This window comes from Aythya ferina (genome assembly GCF_964211825.1).
Source record: "Aythya ferina genome assembly, chromosome: 3".
NCBI lineage: Eukaryota > Metazoa > Chordata > Aves > Anseriformes > Anatidae > Aythya > Aythya ferina.
In genome coordinates this window covers 62,444,903-62,461,168 of record NC_140298.1, presented here as the reverse complement: position 1 = coordinate 62,461,168, position 16,266 = coordinate 62,444,903, and the positions used below count along the sequence as shown (strand labels likewise).

General features: G+C 45.0%; 1 protein-coding gene across 2 annotated transcripts in view; it reads left to right on the top strand.

Annotated features, from left to right (window-relative positions):
* BACH2 (BTB domain and CNC homolog 2) overlaps positions 1 to 16,266 on the top strand; it is a 190,039-nt gene that overhangs the window by 36,298 nt on the left and 137,475 nt on the right. For both annotated transcript variants that reach the window (XM_084514370.1, XM_084514368.1), the window contains exon 2: positions 4,801 to 4,887. The gene's annotated coding sequence lies outside the window, so the exon portion shown is untranslated. The remainder of the gene's footprint in view (positions 1 to 4,800; positions 4,888 to 16,266) is intronic.

Sequence of the window (16,266 nt, the reverse complement as noted above, 5' to 3'; positions counted from 1 at the left end):
CGGGTATCAACAGCGAGATCTGTGCAGCTCTGCAAGCTGAGTGCTGCCTGAAGCGCTCCTGTTACAAGGGAGCCATCCCACCTCTGGAGTTTGTTATTTTCTAAAGGGCTGTCAGGCCCCTTTTCCATCCTGAACGTTTTGCAAAAATTAAAAAAACAAAAAGGCCTTTTGGAGGAGAGGATAGGTGGCAAAGCTGAATTTCTCCTCCATGTCATGTGCTTCGTACAATTTAAAAGCCTCGTTATGCCTTTCATCTTGTGAACTGTTTTCTGCAGATATTTCCTAACTTTTCCCATGACGTTTCAGCCTGTTTCTTTAGAAGATTGTATGGACTGAAAGAGACTATTGTTTCTGCAAGAGTGCAAGCATGTGCACATTTGCTGATCTGGTTGGTACAGGATTTCAAGAGTGGGTGTTTGACTGAGGAGCAGGATTTGGACGTGTGTGTGTGTACGAATTCTTGCTAGCGGCGGGCTCTCTGATTTCGTAAATAATATCACATTTCACTTTCTAGGTTCTTCAGTTGTGTTGCTCCAAAAGCTGAACTCCGGTATCATGAGACATAAACAAGGAAATGGCATAAAGATTACAGATCACAGAAACTTCAGTTAGCAGAGATTTGAAGGCTGTTTTGGTTTTCAGTTCTGTTCCTGGATAGGTATCAACTACCAGATTGCGTAGAGGCTCAGCACAGCTATTGTTCACAAATATCATAGGCTTAAAAACTAATAACTCATTGTCATTCATGCTTGCTTTCTTGTTCCGTGTCTGGGTTTTCATTGTTGAAGCAGGGGATAGGCCAACAAGTACTTCCAGCCTGGCATTCAGGAGGTAGACTTTGGCAGCTGAGCTGCACTTCCCAGCTCTTCAGAGGCTGCAACTCGAGTATTTACAACAAACTCTTCTTGCAAAGTGGTTTACATCGTGCAGTGTGTTTTTCAGTCGGATGATATCGCCAGGGAGCAAAGAAACCGCCAGGGGTTGTTTTCGTTTCACACCCAGGATCTCATCGGAGGCAACCTCACCGCAGATTTGCTTCCCCTTTTGGGAACGCTACCTCGAAGATCGTGCTGGGATAACTCCAGCTTCCTCATCTACGGCGGGGTGACCCAGATCTCTGCTGGCGCCGAGATCGCATCTCCTTTGGGTACAGAGTGAGAACAGAAGCAGCCCCGATGGCTGCTCTGCGGGGAGGTTGCCCTGCCGCGCTCCTGTCTTGGCAGCGAGGTGGCCCGCAGGGGTCTTGCTCCATGTTTTGTTTCATGCCTTTCTCGTCAGAGGGTGTGAGGGAACTGTAGGGTCTTATTTACGTGCTGTTTTCTGCACATGTGAAAAAAAAAAATCCCCAAAAGTTGCTGTAGCAACAATGGTTATTGCATAACTGACAATTTGCCATTTCCCCATTTTAATAGGGTTTCTCTCAGGAATAGTTGCTGTTGGTGAATGAGTCCTTGGTAGTAGTGGATGAAGGCTGGGACTTGCTGGTGATTTAAGAGTTGGTGAGGACTGGTCCCATAGATTGTTGATGGAGTTTGCCCACCTGAAATGCTTTTTTGCTGTATGAATGCACAGAAATTCCCGGGTGTTGACAAAAGCAGTTGGCGACAGCCAATTTTGTATGAGGACGGGGAAGAGAAGCTGTGGAGTGAGGAGGAGTTGGGGGTTTGTCTGGTATCTTTAACCTAATGAATATCATATATAGCAGTGAGCTTACAGCCTCACCCATAGTCACCTGTGTTTTTAGTACCTCTAGACCAAACTGCTATGTTGGCTATCCTTGAAGGGCTTTTTTGACGCTTCAGTACGATAGTAGCATGGGCCAATTACATGGCTTCGCAGGCCACCTCACTGTTTGCCCGAGTGATGGTTCTTAAATCGCACCTCCTTTTCTCCAGCTCGCAGACACACTACAGAGCACGGGAACCGATCTGCATAGCCGCCTTTTCCCAGCCGAGATTCCTTTTGTTTGAGAGCGAGCGAGCCCTTGTTGCTACAGCCAGGAATATTTGAGGCATGTGTTTGCTGACGGTGTCTGCTCTGCACTCCCGAGGATTGCATGTAGGGCAGTTCGGAGGGCTCCGAGCAGTGCAGCTCCCTGTTTGCAGTCGGCAAGTTCATTAGAGCCCTAAATTATTTACCTTAAAGAATTCGAGCCCTGAATTATTTACCTTTAAGAACCGTCCTCCTGCATTGTGCATTGGGTTGACTGTAGAGCTACAGGCTGTGAATGCCTAACCCAGCATAATATCTAGGGCCACTTCAGCTATCTGCTGTGCATTTTATTTTCATACACAAACACATGGAAATATTACAAGTAAGGTCACGGTGTGAATCACCCAGATATAAAAATGATTTGCGCAGCCCTGGTGTGTGCCTCGGGAACGCACGGTCAGCCTGTGACTTTGTGATCACGTCCCTCTCTCTTTGCTGAACGCGGAGCTCTCGGCGCATAGTGAGCGAGCTCTTCAGCGTCGTGGCTTCTTCCTGCTGTTCCGCCTTTGGCCCCTGGCTTTATTTATTGCACACCACTCCAGTCCTACTGAAGGAGTTAGTAATTTCCTCACCAACTTTCCCGTTTATCGCTGTCACGCTCGAGGGTTTGACAAATGGCTTGGGAAGCGTTGCTGCTATTTTTTTTTTTACGGGAAGAGCTAAAATAGAGGACAAAGGATCTTGAGGATCTCACAGCCTGGCCACGGAGAAGTCTGAGTGCCACATAATATTTCACATACTGGAAATACACTTCACTTTTGCTTTTGCTGTGAGAGTTCTTTAGTTTTACTTGAGAGAAGCCAGGGTTTCAGGTTGGTTAGGAGCTCGCCATTAGCGGCCACTTGGCAGATGCTGGGTTGAGATGACTCGAGTGCCCTGCACTGCGGCCACGTGGCAGCTCTCTGGGGCTCAGCTCATCTGCCCAAGCAGGCAGAGGGACAGCAGGGAGCTGAGGGGTGGCTGCCACATTCAGCCCCAGCAAATGCCAGCATTTTCCTGTGCTTTTATACCATGGCACTGATGCACGGCTCAGGTACGTCCAGTGCACCGAGCACAGCAGGGGATGCACGAAGGGGGATGCTGCAAGCAGCAGCAACCCATAACACTTCTTTTCAATGCTTCCACCCATCAGTGTTTCTTCTCACAACCTAGCTTTGCTACACCAAAGAAAAACCACAAGAAGCAAACACCAGTGGCAAATGGCATCAGTTGGCATTGTATCGATGCAAACAGGATTCATAGCCACTGCATGACATCCTGCAGCCCTCTGCACCTAACCAGCTCATCACTCTCTCCCCATCCAATCTCCAATTTCCCATCCCTGTCTAGTGAAGTTTCTTGCTCTGGTGTATTTTTCTCCTCCTTCCCGTGGCCCAGCTTTTGGCTGCTCTGCCTTTAGCTTCAGTGGCTCCAGGCTGCCGGGGCTGTGGCAGGGAGGTCGCCTGGAGCAAGCACAGGGGTCAGCCCTGACCTCGCTCGGGAAGTTGCAAATCTTTTCACACTTGTGGTTGTTTCTTTTTTTGTTTGTTTGCTTTGTTTTTTGCTTTCTTTTGTTTTTTGGAAAGCTTGCAAATTGGCCAGATTCAGTCAGATTTTTGTTGTGGACACTAAAGTTCACTTTCCATGGAAAAGCCCAGTTCCTCTCAGTGCTAGTCCCAGGGTTAAAATCTCTGTTGCAGCGGTTGCCAGAAAGTGTTGAGTTTTTCCAGACACCGTGTTTTGTTTTTTTTTGAAATGGCTCAATCGGACCGCTGTGACCAAAACCTTGCAACAAAGCTCTCTCTGGCAGATATCCATGTCGCCCATGGACAGAATATGCCAAACACTTGAGCCCCCCGATATGGCAGGAGGGGTATCACAACTGTATCCTGCCTGTGCTGTGTGGCTGCATCTACTTCATTTGTCCTTGTGGAGGTAGGCAAGGGATCAAGTGCAGATGGTTGAGTTGCATTTCCTGAAGTGAAGGCATTTGTTTTGTTTGCTTTCAGAGAAAGCGATGAAATATTGACGTTAATGGCATTTCCAGCACCGAAAATCCAGTCGCATTTTTTCTTCACGTATGATGTGTCTTCAGGCGACTCAGAGAGGCCGGTAGTTTTTTTATGAGGCTGTATCTTGATTTGGGTTTCTACCATATGGCCTTTTTTCTCCCTTGTTTAAGCATGGAAATTTCTTAAGTGTCCATTACGGTTCATCGGTGTATTGGTGGGAGGGTTTGACGCTGAAACATAAAGCTAGTAATCTGTGAAGCAGGGAGCAAGCACAGGCACAAAAAGACCCTTTTGAGAATTTTAAGCCAAGTCACTACCTAGATAATGTTGTAGGTGCACAGTTCAGGGAAACGGTACAGTTAAGTAATTTACTGTTGATGTAATTTTGCAAGTAGTATTTTTACTTTGCTGCTGTGGTTATTAGTGGCATGTATTTACTGCTGAAACTGAAAGAAATGTAGAAGCAGCTCCCTCTTCCCCCATATGTCTGCTTTTGGTGGTACTGAGTATCTGCTGGGCTTTCATCCTGGGGTGCAGGATTTGGGCTCAGGGAGCTGAGTTCCCTTGCACAGCTCTGCAGGCAATCTGCTATCCTTTCTAGGCTGCCCCCTCCAAGCTGCTCTCTGCTGCTGGTCGGTCAATGAGGAATTTTGGAGAAAGGACTTTTTCTTGTTTAATATCTTCATGACACTCAGCAGGAAAAAAAAAAAAAAAAAAAGACCTAAATGTCTGCTGGGAAGTCTAACTGCTTTAATACAAATAATAGATGATCTTCTGCAGTTAATCAATTTTCTCTTTTGTGTTGGTTTTCACACAGAGCGATGAGGCAAGAGAGAAGTTTTTAAAAACAGGAAAATGTGATTGCAGAAACATCATTGTTGGCTGGAGGACTCGGTGGATTCAGGTAATAATGTGACACCACTTTTTATTATGCTTTAAAAACTGGCTAGATTTCAGGTTGACAGTGGCCCTTTGTCAGAGACTGAACGGCACAGGAAGGTGACAAGGTATAGTGAGACCCGATGGCCCGCTCCTAAATTAATTCCGACCACGCAAGCGGGCGCGAGTGTTCTGGCGGCAAGGGTGATTGGTGAATAGGACAATGTTGCTGGGGCATATTCCTTCATTATGTCAGGCTGTTAAAACTGAGCTTGTTCTTTTTAGTTTTCTGTGTTAGTGTTTTGCTTTGTTTTGTTTTGGTTTGTTTTTTTTTTTTTTTTTACCCTGAGAGAGAGGCTCTTATTCAGCCACTCACAACTGCGTGGAAGTAGAAGGGAAGCTCCAGGCCTGTTTCTATGGAAGAAGGTCAAATGATTATCTGTCCCTTCAGACTGTAAAATGTTGAATCTATGACTATCTCCTTTGAATTCCCCATTTTAAAAGATTTCGGGATCAGAGCAGATCATTACCTGCTGAAGGACCCATGCCTAGATCATTGCTGTAGAGGACTACCACTATTTATTTTGTGTGAATGAAGACAATTTCTTGTTGAAGAATTGTAGGAATCCCAATGTGTGATGTTTAAATAATGCTACTGATATGTTCAGACCTGGTTTTATCAAAAATGTAAGTTGCTGGCTAAAATGCATCTTCTGTTTTTAATCATGTAATTATTTTCCTGAGGGACAGGGGAAGCTGGAGAGGGGGGCATTTACAGTGCTAATTGCAATGGCGTTCATGAGTGGTGCCAGATCAGAAAATCACAGAAATCATAGAGGTTGGAAGGAACCTCTGGAGATCGAGTCCAAACCCCTGCTAAAAGCAGGTTCCCTACAGTAGGCTCAGCAGGAAAGCATCCAAGCGGATCCTACTCTCACACTTCTTAGGCAGTCCTGGTGAAGTCATCAGGCTTTTCACAAGCAGAAGGGTTTTCCCCATGTGTATTTGATTCCAGGATAAGGGTTTACAGTGGCTCTTTCATGCACTGATTTCTCACAGGTATGAGGAGATGGAAAACCATGCATCTGTGTCGATGTAGGCTTTTAGTTTTCAGCACAAACTGAAGAAGTGCTGCACTATTTTATCAAGGAGCAGGTCAGCAGAGCTGGTTGCCTTATACTGAACTATTTTTAACTGATGATTCCTTTTTCTTCGTTAGGTGCTAGGTGGGAAAGAAATGCAATTGCAGCTTTGCGTTGCCGTATTTGTGACCAAGACATTTAAATAGTATGTGAATGGGTGTGGATTTGATATTTCCTCGAGCCAGCTTCTTTTTAATATTAAATTGCATACTCCAGGAAGATAGTTGCTGTATCAACATCAGTATAATGACACATTATTGAAAAATCAATATCCAGTCATAGAAATGAGTCCTGGCGTAAGCAGTTGTGTGCTTACAGCTGCGATGTGTATGTGTTCGCAAATGTAATGGACTTTTTTTCTCTTGTAGCACTGGTTACTTGGATAAACACTGTATGTGTGACTCATTGCAGAGTATAAACTTATTTTAAAGGAGCAAGTGTGGGATTTGCTGAATATCCTATTGCTTGCATCCCTGAATGCTTGCATTAGGTCATGATTAATCTTAAATTGGCCAACCTGGGAGGAAAATTACTGCTGATCTCCCATAGGTGACTTCAGAAATAAACAGAAGGATGGAAGTGCTTTAAAAACATAAATAGTAGTTAGAATTCATAGAATCATAAAGCAAACATATGGTACAAGGTCCTCTAAAACACAACACTTGAAAGCTTTTTTATAGTTAGAGAAAAAGCTTGTTTAGTTACCAGAGGGAAAGTAAATATTTTCATTCCTTTTTCTTCAGTTCTTTCTCATTCCATTCCTCTTTCTTTTTTTTTTTCATTTTTTCTTTTTTTTTTTTCTGGATTTGGTGGGCTGGGGGACTGAAACCAGACGGGCCTAGAAAGCCCCATTTCAGGGCAAGAGACAGGTTGCTAATGTCCTCCACTCAATGGGCTCATTCTTGATGTCCACCTGCAGTGTTGGGTTGGTGTCGATGTCGCCCAAACTGAGCGGTGTGTGCATGCGAGATGCGATGAGCGCCATGGCAGCTCTGGGGTGCGCCATTTTGTAACATGCGCATCAGGCGTCAACGCTGGGCGATGCCATCCCAGCATATGTGCTTGGGACACACGTAGGGCCATACGCTGTGCTGTCTCCACTCTTCGGATGCATTTTTGATGGGGCCATGTGTGGTTTCGAGCACCAGGGCCAGGGTGGCATGGCGGGAGGTGAGGCTGACATTGAGATGGGCGAAGGAGAAAGATGGGGAGCGGGGGGCCTGGTGGAGAGGGAGGAGGGAGAGGGGCAGCCGGGAGGAACATGCGGCTCCGGGGGGAAATGCTGTGTGCTTTGCAGTTGCCTGTGTGGATAGAAACCAGATGGTGCGCTGGAACACCCGCTCGCTCGGGTGGCGGCGGAGCCAAACATATGGTTAATGGTTAGGAGGAATAGCTCGAAGAGCCAGGGCTTTGCTGACTGCCTCGCATTACAGATTGTTACAGTGTGTCATTACATTGCCAAACTAAGTGCTTAATACCCACTGCGGGCGCTGGGCACACATCCGCGCAGATGACTTTCCGCGCGGCGCTGGCGCGGCCGGCAGGCTGACATCATACGTGGCTCCGCCACGTCCCCCCGCCACAGCCCCCAGACCCTGCTCACCGTGGAAACGCCGTAAATCTGGCATTTTACAAGCCTAAAACCTACAGCAGGCAGCTTTCCTGTTCTGCGTGCGTGCCTTTAATCCAGTTATTTCCAGCGGCGTACGGTTGGGTTTTGCTTTTCTCCCCGCAGCGGCCAAGTTCACCTCGGCTGCGGCCCTGCGCTTACATGCCCGGCATTTGAAGTTCCTGCGCCGGGAGCTTTGGGCAACACCGGGCCCATGTTATCTAAGGAACTGCTGAGCTCATTCATCTCCTTTTCACGGCCCGCTTCCTTTTATTTTTAGCCAAATCCGTCAGGCCTGACAGGCGGGTAATTTGAGCCAGAGAAAGGGCAAAGCTCCAGGTCCTTTCCACAAAGCAATTCTTCTCCTCCCTCCTGGGAAGGCTCCAAACTCGGCCTGCTCCAGGCAGATGGATTTGTTGAGTCATGTGAGATCATTTACACAAAAACACAGTGAGGCGGTGAAGAAAAAAAAAAAAAAAAAAAAAAAAAAAAAAAAAAAAAGGGAAAGAAAAAGAAAACGACAGAGGGGGAAGGGGTGGGGGAGCGTGTGCTGCTGTTGGTTGGGCTGCGAGGGTAGGAAATGTGCTGCACGGCAGCGAGACGGAGGAATGCAGCGGATTCATTCTTGTATAAGGTAATGTCTAGTTTACAGTGCAGGGTGGAGCCAGCGTGGAGAAATCACTCGAAAACAGATTACTCATTTAAAACTCGAATTCTCCTTGAAATAAAACAACCAAGACCCAAAACAACCAGCAAGCCGTGCGCGCACACAACAAAGGGCACGCTGTTGACAGCGCTGGGCTGCAGGATCGGGGGGCTCCCAGCGGGGGGGTTGCTGGAAAAACAGTTTGCCCCCTGCTACCACAGGCGCTGGCCCTGCCAGGGGACCTGGTGACAGCACCAGTGCGTGTCCCCTGGCCTGCCCAGGGACATTTTGTGGTGCTGGGGGGGGGGGACACAGCGGGCAGGCTGCCTCCTGGCATGGTGCATGGCCGCAGCAGGGGGCTGTGGCACGATCTGCGCTGCACTGGGGAGTAAACTGCTTTTAGGCCCAGGGACTGAATGCGGATCTTGTTGCCGTTTGCAACCTAAACTAACCCCAGCATGTTTTGGTTTGTTTTGTTTATTCAAGTGGGTGGTAAAAGAGAACATCAGGCTTAGGGTTGTTTAGATCTTCATGCATCCCAGGGAATTAGGTTGGGTTAATTTATGCCGTTTTCTAATGATATGTATTCAAACTTTAAATAGGCATGTACTGCATTTAAATATTATTAATATGACTTCCAGTTACTCTAGATTTCTTAACAAGGCAGTATCTAAGTGCCAGTGTATTGTTCTGATGATGACTTCTACTGGGAGCAGAAACTGCAATGGGAAATTGGTAGAGCAAACATGCAGTAATATGCAATAACTTGCAAAAAACAACTTTAACACAAAGCTTCTTCTTAAATTCTTAGCTGCAGTGAAGAAATTCGTAGGACTGTGCAAGTGTGTGGTTTTGTATTTTAACTTGACCCTCTCTCCCACAGAGCAGCATCTTCTGCAGGCTGCAGAGTGGCGTCCGTCAAGGTGCTTTCCTTTTGGGAGGGGATTGTTTGCTTGCAGCCTGCCCTGGTCTGCTTGACCTTTTCTTCCCTTTTTCTCCTCCCACTTCTTTTTTTCTTCTTTTTTTTTTCCTCACTTTTGTCTGAAAGAACACTGGATTTGACAGCCTGCTCCCTGTGCTGCGATGTGCCATTGAGCACGTTTGGCGTGGGGAGAGCCTTCTCGGCTAGACTGGCTTTCTGCTTAAAGTTTTCTCGCTTGGAGGAAACCCTTTGTCTTCTGTCTCTTTATCAGCCTCCCTCGTTAATTATGGAGAAGGAGCACTTGGCAGCACCCTGAGTCCTGTCTGGGTCCCACACTGGCTGCCACACAAACCCACAACAGGGTCCTTGCCCCTCAGCTGAGGTCTGGGATGAAAAGCAGCAAGGGGATAAGAGTGTAAGGCATAGATGTGCGGTCAGATTGCAGACCTGGGCTGTGTGATAAGCCAAGGCCACATAATGAGGAATGGCTGTATATTGAGCTGAGATCCTCCAGAAGGTCCCAGAGAAGGACAACATTGTTAGTTACTCTGTTTACGTAGTTTCTGTAATGTTCTTTTCCCCCCTTCCCAAAATACTTCATTATCCTACATCTTCTCTTGCTGTGAGCAACATTTCCCATAGCTTACACAGAGCTGCAATTCCTGTTAAATTCCCACTTTATAAAGTCAAACTTGTACCAGTGACAGTAAGACATCCAACAGAAACGAAGGTTGTGAAAAACCAAAAGGGTTTTTTTGTTTTGTTTTTAAGATTTTGTCTGAGTTAACAGACAAAATTATGGAGAGATTGTTGACTTTTCAGATTCATTGTTCGTTGAAAGGTCTATAACTTCATCTCTATTTATTGCACTTAGAAGACTTGTAGGTTGTTTTTTTAGTACCCTGTTCCTCAATATCTTCTCCTGTCAATGCTCTGAGGTTGCCACATGTTTTTTTGCTTCTGATATCGGACATCCAGCCAGACTAGACAGGTTCTGGGAACTGTTCATGACCTGACTATCAGGAAAATCAGCCTTACTCTTCCTTCCCTCTCTTTCACAGCTGTTCAACTTCCCCTCTTTCTTCTAAAAATTGTGTTGTCTGTAAGATGCTATCAGCTCCATGATTCTTTTATCTCGCTTCTCATATCGCTTCCATTCTTCTGGTCATACTGTTGCTTCCTCTATCTCACGATTAGACCAGGAATTTCTCTGCTGCTGGTATCTTCCCTTGTTGCACGTACCGTGGCGCTGCCTCCTTTGGGATCCAAGGAAGGATTCATTTGGAGTGCTTACATGTTATATCATGTCCCACACTTGGCTTCAGTTTGCGCAGTGTGCATCAGGTAGAGGGCATCTCGAGTAATTTTTCTTTCATTGCAACCAGTTCTCTTCTCAGAGTTGAGCTGCCAGTGCTAGCACTTCAGAAGGTAAATTCTTTGGCAGGTGTGTGTTGGGTCTTAAAGAATCGGCTGTTGCGACAGTCTCTCTCCAAGTTATTTTCTGCCCGCACTGTTCGCCTCCCACCTACAGCCACTTGCGTTAGATTGTCTCTTCTGTTTCTCATGTTATTTCCACCCAGGGATTCTATGTTATTTTCTTTATTGCTGTCTTTTCCGACAGCAGCTGAATACAGAAAGCCTCCAAAGCTGAGAGCTGTAACTGCTCTCTTACCTATAAGAGACAGACTTGTTTCCTATCTCCAAAGCTAGGTCCTAACTGGGATTAGGAAGGGCTGCCACCACATCCATCCAGGTCAGAGGATGAGCAGGATCCTTGGTGCCTCACTACCCAGAGCAGCAAGGGATGTGGGTCCTGCTCTGAGGTTTGACCTAATTGCTCTTTGCAAAGTGGCGCAACTCGTAGCTGGTTCCTGGAATTCACCCTGCCAAGGCACACCAAAGTACTTGTTATTTCAGAAGAGAGGCAGTTTTTCTTTCTTTCCTTCAGGCTTGAGAGAACTTCATTTCCTTCCAAAGACCTTATTCTGTGCCGTAATTGTATAACCTTCCTCAATCTGAAGTTGTGCCAAGGAGAGCTGCTCTCCCTGTGAGCAAGGTAACCCTGTACTTTGAGCTCCAATTATACCCCTAGAAAGGATCAAATAGCAATTCCCTCCCACAGAAAACTTGAGCAAACTTTCTAATCCTCTGTGGAGGGATCAGCGGGCTGATGAGAGGTGATTTCTAAGATGAGTGGGGCAGTGACCTCCTCATATCTCAATGTTCATTTATGGCATTTACAAGCATGCATCTACCTTAAATAAATCTCTGGACTGACAGGTTCTCCCTACAGAAAATCACGGAAACTGGTGTAGTGCTGGCAAGTTCACCTTGGAAATGAGGAGACATTTCTCCTCAGAAAGAGCAGTCAGGTGTTGGAACCAGTTGCCCAGGGAGGTGGTGGTGTCACCGTCCCTTGGGGTGTTTAAGGAAAGGTTGGACGTGGTGCTTAGGGACATGGTTCAGTGGGTGACATCGGTGGTAGGGGGGTGGTTGGACCAGATGGTTTTGGAGGTCTCTTCCAGCCTTAATGATTCTATGATGTTCCTCTATTTAATGTGTGCATCTCCAGGGCAAACCAGAGATGAGGCAAGATTTTTCTAATCATGCATTAATCTAAATTTCCGTGGAGCTTTTTAAGACATTAAATATACACAGATTTTTCTCATCCAGCAATGAACTGGTGCGATGGGGAAGTGCAAGAGTGTTCATAATGTATTCTGAAACGTAGCTGTTTCTGGTTGTGGCCAAATCCCATTAACTGTGATTTCCCTGCTTCCTCTTCCTCCTGTTGAGCCTTCTGGATACTGGCTTTTCTGAACAGCTTGCTTGGAGAATCTGCTCTGAAAATCTCCCAACCACTTCACTCCTCTCAGAGCAAGCAAAACTCTGGGAGCAGCTTATCACCCACTCATCAGCAAACTTCAACCAACTCCTGCTAGAAAGCCTCAGTCCGCTGTAGACCAAACAAGCTTAAATTTCTTTCCCTTCCATTTGGTTGAGCACAGCAGAGGTAGAAGTCCTTCCAGAGATTTAACATTGCCTGTTGGTTTAGTGAGACATCAGTCCCAACAGGCAGCACAGGATGTATAAAATTGGCTTATTTATTCCCTTGTAGCATCCTTGGAGATATTTTAGAATTTATTAGGAGTTTCTAGTGAGGGTAGAATCACCCCCTGATACTGCCAGTGTAGCGATAAGCTTTTATTTTTATTTTTTTGCCTTAATCCCATTATAAATTAAATTGGTGTCAGCAAATGCTATTTCTGATCATGCACTATAAAGAGATCCCTTTTTACCTACGTTGCAGGCCTCTCACTTGTTTGCAGCCTTTGTGTAATTAACGGGAATGTGCTATTACTCCCTGATACATTTATTCATGTATAATAGATATTTGTGGGCCATATTTGGCATTAAGTGGATGTATCACTGCTCTTGAGGCATTTAGGTGGCTAAATAGCTGGTATTATACCCTCTGGTTACTCATTTTGATAGTTTTCCTGTGTCCATACGCAAGTGTGTGTGCTACACAGATACTTTTAGTTGTAGCCTTGTCAGATTTGTTTTAGGAACTGAAATGGCCTCATTTTTCAAAGATGCTTATCTGTGAGTGAGTGGAATTATATTAATTTTTTTTTTTCTCAGTTGATCAAATTCTAAGTGCTGAGATGAAAGGCCCACTATTACGTTAGTACTCCTCTTGCAAAAGCAAGACTGTTTGCAGGAGCAGACCAATTTATCTTCTGTATCCGCTTCTCTCGTTGCAGCCTGAAAAGACCCTAAAGCATCCTGCTAGTAAAAGATCTCCTTTTGCAGACCAGTGTAAAATCAGGTTTAAAATGCATTTTAACTGGTGCTCAGTTCCACATTAACGACTTCTTGATTACTGTGGTCACAGCATAAATAAATGAATTTGATAGCTTACTTGATCATGCTAATGTTGAATGTCTTTCTCCTTCATCAAAATATTCCTTTCATCAAAGATAGCTGCTGTCACATAGCTCCAAAGACGTTGCTTGTTGATTAAGTAAAAGGGAGCATCATATACGGAAAATAAACCAGCACTTGCAAGTTTTCTTCTTACTGAAAAATAATGAGAATATTTTATGAATTGCAGCTTGTTATTTTCTTTTTGAATACTTCCCCGAAATAAATAATGAAGTGCTAGAAAGTGAAATTGTCATGCCATCGCCTTCTGGGAGGATGGCATAAATAATTAACAAGGGCTATCTGTTTAGTCATTTTGGGGTTGATTACTTATTGGTTTCCACATCATACTGTGAATGGGTTTGAAGCTCCTGCAGAGTGCTTGGACTGTGCTGGACCAGCTCAAACTTGTTGCTGCCCTTCTCTACGTTGCCTACTTTGATTACTTGCTTCAAAGTTTGGATTGATGTCAGAACCCAGATGGTAATGATCAAGTAGCCTTTTTTCCCTTGGATGTACCACTTGGGTGCAAGCAGCGGTGTGATTTTGAAGCCCCTTCTGTAGTCCATAGAATCAGAGCCAGAGGGACCGTGTAGAGGACATCTCACACGGGTAGCATGGTGCTGCAGTAGGCTGGCAAGGCACAGCCGAGTTTGCTCAGATGAGCATTTAGAAAGAGAAAAGGTAAAAGGCCAGCATAAACCATGGTCTGAAGCAGACTCTTGCACCTTATGGGTCTGTTCATGGCTGACACTGATTTGGTTCTGCAGCTCAAGTGCGTAACCATGAGTTTCAACCCTAACCACGGGCTACCAGTCACACACCCAATGGGAAGTTGTTTTTCTGCTGGGTTTTGCACCTTGTTAGTGTTGTCATTGGAAATAACTGCAAGTAAAGGGCCAGAAGTTTACGGGGTATTGTTCAATGTCACTGTTTAAAATAAATCTGTGATTAATACTTTGTGGGTTAAAGAGGAAAATAGTTCATAACCTAAACTGTGGTGAAATTGTAGTTACTAACAGTAATTTTGACCATGAAGCATCAATGAGTTAGGTATCATTCAAAACACTTCACTTGGCCTTCATCAAGAAGTACTGGATAGCATTACTGCAGCAGTTGCTTCAGCAGGGGCTTCCCACATGCAAGCAGTGGTACTTCTAGAAGAACTAAGGTTGGTATTTCCAAACAGAAGTGGAGACACAACGCGAGTTGGTGACACATATTTTGATTTTCAGTACAGTAGGTGGCAGGAGAGACAAAGTGACAGCTTGGCTGAGGTAGCCATAATGAATGCCGCAATAATTAACGAAGGCCGCACCATGTCTATACCCAGTATGCTGAAAATAAAGAGTGAAGTTGCATGGCCAGGTGATGTCTGTCACCTGGTGTGATAGACACAGAGACATAAGATGGGAACAGTAGACACGTGTATTGCGATGCCCATGTTAAATACAGCGCTGCACACAGTGTCTTGTATTTCTGTAATGTCTTCTGGTAGGCATCAGGGACTAAAGGGCAGCCTAAGGCAGTCCCAGGTACAGCCGTGGCCACTTGTACTCTTTGTCTCTTCACTGTGTCCTTTGCCCAGACTTCCTCCCCTCCTTCTTGCACAAGTATTGACTCTTACGAGGCCATTCCATGAACTGCCCCATGGGATGAATCCAGCCAACAGGTGACTGAACTAAAGACGTGGATGGTTTTGGGGCAGCTCAGTAGGACCATCTTGTGAAACTAGTGTTGAGGCAAAGGAGCAAGAGATAAGAGCAAGGCCTTGGTGGCTTCAGGTTGTAGTAGAGCTGACTCCTTGGCTTACCACCTCGTCAAACAGGATAGAAGAGGTACTTCTCTAATGGATAGTAAAATGAGTGCTGGATACTCCTCTATTCCAACATCTGATACGCTTGGACTTTTGATCTGCACTGGGATAAAATAACCTTTAAAGCCTGAAAAACATGTCCTTTCTATAAGCATACAGGAGTCTTTCCTAACATAGAGGCAACCTGAAGAAGTGAAATTAATAGTGTTCTTCCTTTTATCTCCTTTTTAAAGGTGAAAGGGTTGCTCTTCCTCTCATTTCACTTAGGGTGAACAGATTGTTTCCTTTCTTGTTTATGGGAGATTTGGCCTCATTGCAAACAAGGACAAAATGTGGTGCATGTGTAACTCTAGCAAAGTCAATGAGGTTGTTTCATTTGTAAAACAGCAAAGGTAATTTGACCCAGGCTTTGTAACTGGAGAAAGGAAACACTTTTGTCCATCAATTAATAAGGAATTAGCATGTGGCTAAAATAGGTCCACCTTTTTGCTCTGTTTGTTGTGGTTTTTGTTTTTTTTTTTCCCAAGGATTGTTCTCTGGAGGACTTTTGCTTATGATGGAAGCTGTTTTATTGTGTAGGCCTGCCGGAGGGCACTGAATTTACCTTAGAGCCAAAAAATGGGCCGTATTTGTTTCATACTTGTCAGACGATCTCATACTGTGTGAACTGGCTAACAGTGATGATGTTTGTCCTCCATTTATCTGTATTTTCACATAAACTTTGAATTCTGGCAAAGCAAAACAAGTCAGTCATATGATGGCCTAAATTCTACATATTCATTTGATGAGTAGTGCTGTTGAGCAATGGCTCTTTATTACTTATTTTCTGTTTTTGAGCCCATTGGTTTCATAAAATTGTCTGCATTTTTCAGATATATTAGTGTTGTTTTTGCAGTTGAAGTTAACTGAGAATTGAATTGGTGTTGGAGTTATAAAACTGTCGGTATGATGTAGTGGCAAGGACAAGACATCTGTTTAGGTGCTTGCTCAGTTGTCTTTGCTGAAGAGCCTGACTGCCCCATAGATAGATCCTGAGTGCTTCTGGGCATTTAAAAGAGGATGAAATATCACCTTCATACTGGTGAGAAATGGAGGCAGGGACATGGTGATTTATTGAAGGTCACGAAGGAAATCTGAAAGGTTGGGATTGAGGTCTCCACCATCCCGCCCCAGGAACTTAATCCTGTAACTTCTAGTACGATGAAGTTTGCTTCCTCTCCCCTGAGAAACATGAGACTCTTCCAATTGGAACAATGTCTGTTCCCATCACAGGAGAAGCAGGAACAGTTCTAAAATTTTGGAATCAAGTTTAAGGCTCCTTGCCGTGAAAACTGGCACATTT